Here is a 5117-nt window from a genome sequence, read left to right on the forward strand (position 1 = left end):
CGTGACTTCCTTTCAGCAGGCGCTGGAGAAACCTGATACAGGCCCAAGTGGAATGATCTGTGACCTTCCAACAGTGCCCGTTCCCTCGACGCTGACCCTCCGACAGTGCGGGGCTCCCTCGGCCTGACCCTCCCACAGTGTGGGGCTCCCTCAGCGCTGACCCTCCCACAGTGCGGGGCTCCCTCGGCGCTGTCCCTCCCACAGTGCGGGGCTCCTTCGGGGCTGACCCTCCCACAGTGCGGGGCTCCCTCGGCGCTGTCCCTCCCACAGTGCGGGGCTCCTTCGGGGCTGACCCTCCCACAGTGCGGGGCTCCCACAGCGCTGACCCTCCCACAGTGCGGGGCTCCCTCGGCGCTGTCCCTCCCACAGTGCGGGGCTCCTTCGGGGCTGACCCTCCCACAGTGCGGGGCTCCCTCAGCACTGACCCTCCCACATTGCGGGGCTCCCTCGGTGTTTGAAGTGCAGCATTTCAGGCTGCTGTTATCATGTGCTGGGACCCCCCCCGAGTGAATCCTGAGTCAAGAGGGGAAATTGCTTCTGTCGGAGAGCTGGGGTTATCCTCCTCAGAACTGTTTGGAAATGCCGCCATGGATGTACAGAAGTGCAGGAGGTGCTTTTGGAGAATGGGGGAGTTGACAGGGTGGGTGTGGGGGTGGGGGGCTGGTTGTGGGACTAACTGAGAGTTATCTCAAAGGGCTACCTGAAGGGGTGTACGATCTCCATCGTAGTTGTAAGGTCCAGGTGTATTGGACCAAGAGAAATCTTCAACACTGCTCTGTGGCATGTAACATTCTGTCCCAAGGGAGAGCGCGGTAAGTTCCCACACCATGTCTGACTTCCACAAGATATTAGACAGAGCTCCACTGGTGAGGCTTTGTCCCTGCAGCTGGATGAGGACCATGGATCGGTGAAGGAGGGCACGTTTCCCTGCCCACGGGCATGGTTGCAGCAGGGGGAGAGAGAGAGAGAGAGGGCGTGGGCACGCACACAACGGGGAGAGACCCCCACCAACCTGGCCGGTGGAAAGGGGGAATATCACCGAGTGTAATAATTGGGGATTTCGACTCCCCACCCCAACATTAAGTGGGATGTACAAAACGTGAACGATTTCCGAGGGAGCAGAATTCTTAAAATGTGCTGAGGTGCGTGTTTCTGTTGAGCCAGCTGAGGCTGGACCTAATTTCCGGGAGCGAATCCGGGGAAAACACTGACAAAAAATGGCGATGGATTAATCTTGGCTTCCCGGTCGGCATGGTTGAATTGGACCGAAGGGCCCGTTTCCTTCTCTGACATCTCTCCGACTCTTGTCACCAGCAGATCAGGCGGCGGTGATGGTGGTGGGAGCGGCCGAAGAATGACCAGCGGGGAAAAGGTTTTGAGTTGTGGGAGGGGTGGGGGAGGCTGGCTTGGATCGTGGTGAGGCAGAATCTGGTCCAAGTGGATGTGGCAACAGCTCTGTCAGAGAAGCCTGGAATAGATACTGAGGGCCCAGAAAAGCGGAGAACATGCAGTGGTTACTTGAAAAACAAAAGGGGACATTCGAGTGAAGAGGGAGGGTGTACATTTTTATCAGTAACCCAGGGAAAGAGTGGGTTAGGTGTGTGGGAGATTGTGGAGTGCTTGGAAGTGCACATAAAATCAGACTGAGTTCAGCACGGCTTTGTCAAGGGGAGGTCACGCCTGACAAATCTGTTTGAATTCTCTGAGGAGGGTGACGAGCACGTGAGAGAAAGGAGAGCCCCCAGATGTCATCGATTTGGAGTTCCAGGCGGCCTCTGACAAGGGGGCTACTCAGTGAGAGCCCAGGGTGTTGGGGGCAAGGTACTGACATGGCTGGAAGACTGGCTGATTGGCACAGGAGTGGAGATAAAAGGGGCCTTTTTCAGGTTGGCAGCCAGTACACCAGCAGAGTTCCGCCGGGGGTCAGTATTGGGACCACAACTCCTTCACGTTCAATCATTGAATCCCACAGGACAGAGCAGGTCTCTTGGCCCACCAGGACTGGACTCTTCCCTTTTTCCCCCACACTCGGCCCATAGCCTCGAATGCTGTGACACTGCAAGTGCTCGTCCTGGTATTTGTAAACGCTGCGAGGTTCCCCACCTCCCCCAAATTCTTCCCTCAAGTGCCCCGCCATTCACTTTAAAATTCTGTTTTTGATAAGAGTCATAGAGATGTACAGCAGGGAAACAGACCCTTCGGTCCAACCCGTCTATGCCGACCAGATATCCCAACCAATCTCGTCCCACCTGCCAGCACCCGGCCCATATCCCATCAAACCCTTCAGATACCCATCCAGATGCCTTTTAAATGTTACAATTGTACCAGCCTCCACCACATCTTCTGGCAGCTTGTTCCACACGTACCATCCTCTGGGTGAAAAGGTTGTCCCTTAGGTCTCTTTTATATCTTTCCCCTCTCACCCTAAACCTCTGCCCTCTTGTTCTGGACTCCCCCACCCCAGGGAAAAGACTTTGTCTATTTATCCTATCCATGCCCCTCGTGATTTTATAAACTTCTATAAGGTCACCCCTCAGCCTTCGACGCTCCAGGGAAAACAGCCCCAGCCTGTTCAGCCTCTCCCTGTAGCTCAAACCCTCCAACCCTGGCAACATCCTTGTAAATCTTTTCTGAACCCTTTCAAGTTACACAACATCTTCCTGATAGGAAGGAGACCAGAATTGCACGCAATATTCCAACAGTGGCCTAACCAATGTCCTGTACAGCCACAACATGACCTCCCAACTCCTGTACTCAATACTCTGACCAATAAAGGAAAGCATACCAAACGCCGCCTTCACTATCCTATCCACCTGGGACTCCACTTTCAAGGAGCTATGAACCTGCACTCCAAGGTCTCTGTTCAGCAACACTCCCCAGGACCTTACCATTAAGTGTATAAGGCCTGCTAAGATTTGCTTTCCCTAAAATGCAGCACCTCGCATTTGTCTGAATTAAACTCCATCTGCCACTTCTCAGTCCAATGGCACATCTGGTCAAGATCCCATTATAATCTGAGGTAACCTTCTTCACTGTCCACTACACCTCCAATTTTGGTGTCATCTGCAAACTTACTAACTATACCTCCTATGTTCATATCCAAGTCATTTATATAAATGATGAAAAGTAGAGGACCCAGTACTGATCCTTGTGGCACTCCACTAGTCACAGGCCTCCAGTCTGAAAAACAACCCTCCACCACCACCATCCTCTGTCTTCTACCTTTGAGCCAGTTCTGTATCCAAATGGCTAGTTTCCCTGTATTCCATGAGATCTAACCTTGCTAACCAGTGTCCCATGGGGAACCTTGTCGAATGGCTTACTGAAGTTCATATAGATCACGTTCACTACTCTGCCCTCATCAATCCTTTTTCAAAATCCCCAATCAAGTTTGTGAGACATGATTTCCCACGCACAAAGCCATGTTGACTATCCCGAATCGGTCCTTGCCTTTTCGAATACATGTACATCCTGTCCCTCAAGATTCCCTCCAACAACTTGCCCACCACCAACGTCAGGCTCACTTGTCTATAGTTCCCTGGCTTGTTCTTACCATCTTTATTAAATAATGGTACCACATTAGCCAACCTCCAGTCTTCCGGCACCTCACCTGTGACTATCGATACAAATATCTCACCAAGAGGCCCAGCAATCACTTCTCTAGCTTCCCACAGAGTTCTCGGATACACCTTGTCAGGTCCTGGGGATTTATCCAACTTTATGCATTTCAAGACATCCAGCATTTCCTCCTCTGTAATATGGACATTTTTCAAGATGTCACCATCTAATTCCCCACATTCTATATCTTTCATGTCCTTTTTCACAGTCAACACTACTGCAAAATACTCATTTCTCCACACAAAGAGGCCGCCTTGCTGACCTTTGAGGGGCCCTATTTGCTCCCGCGTTACCCTTTTGTCCTTAACTCCACTCCCCCTCCTCTCTGGCCTCCCTTTCTCTCCTCCAAATAGCATTTGTATCCCGGAACAGTCAGCTGCCAGTCCTGTCCTTTCCTGAGCCAACGTTTCTGTAATTACTGTTATATCCCAGTCCCACGATCTTTCGACTATGGGGAACAGTTGCTTCCTTTCTGCCCTGTCCATGCCCTTCATAATCTTGTACACCTTAATGAGTTGCCCTCCCCCCCCCCCCCCCCCCTGAAAGAAAACAAACTGAGCTTGTGCAGTCTCTGTTTGCTGCTGAACCGCTCCATCCCAGGGCAACGTCCTGATGAATCTCCTCTGCATCCCCTCCAATACAATCCCATCCTTCCTGTCGTGTGGGGACCAGAACTGTATCCAGTGCTACACCTGTAGCCTGACAACAGTCCTGCTCCCCCTTAACCCTCCTGCTTTTAAAATCGATGCCCCGACTGTTAAAGGCAAGCATCCTGCATTAACTCCCCTACTAAACCTGTACCACCACCTTCAGCGGTATGTACTGTGCATTAACAGTTCTGGATGAAGGAACTGAGGGCATCGTTGCTGAATTTGCAGGTGCCACAAAGAGGTGGAGGGACAGGTAGCGTCGAGGACGCCGGGAGGCTGTCTGAGTATTAGGACAGGATAGGAGAGTGGGCAAAGAAGTGGCAGATGAAATATGTGGGGAGGGGGGGGAAAGTGAGGTGAAGCACTTTGGGAGGAAGGATACAGGGACTATTTTCTAAATGGGCAAAGGCTCAGGAAATTCTAGTTCAGGTGAACACGCGAGTTCGGTTGGCAGTTAGGAAGGCAATTCAAGAGCGCGAGAATACAAGAGCATGGATGTACCTCTGAGGATGTATAAGGCTCTGGTCAGACCGCTGTGAGCAGTTCTGGGCCCTGTATCTGAGGAAGGGTGTGTTGGGCCCCTTGCAGGTCTACAGAGAATGATCCCGGGGATGAACGCACGTCTTGGAGCCCTTGGGACTCCCTGAGTCCGTACCCGATGGGAGTTTAAGTGGAGGAGAGGGAATCTGACTGAAACTGACGCAATACTGAGAGGCCCGGATAGAGTGGACCCGGAGATGTTTCCACCATTCGGAGAGATGAGGGTGCAGCCTCAGAGTGGAGGGACGAGGACTGAGTGGAGAAATTTCTTCAGCCAGAGGGTGGCGAATCTGTGGAACTCATTGCCGC

The sequence above is a fragment of the Chiloscyllium plagiosum genome, chromosome 39, assembly GCF_004010195.1.
Source record: "Chiloscyllium plagiosum isolate BGI_BamShark_2017 chromosome 39, ASM401019v2, whole genome shotgun sequence".
Lineage (NCBI taxonomy): Eukaryota > Metazoa > Chordata > Chondrichthyes > Orectolobiformes > Hemiscylliidae > Chiloscyllium > Chiloscyllium plagiosum.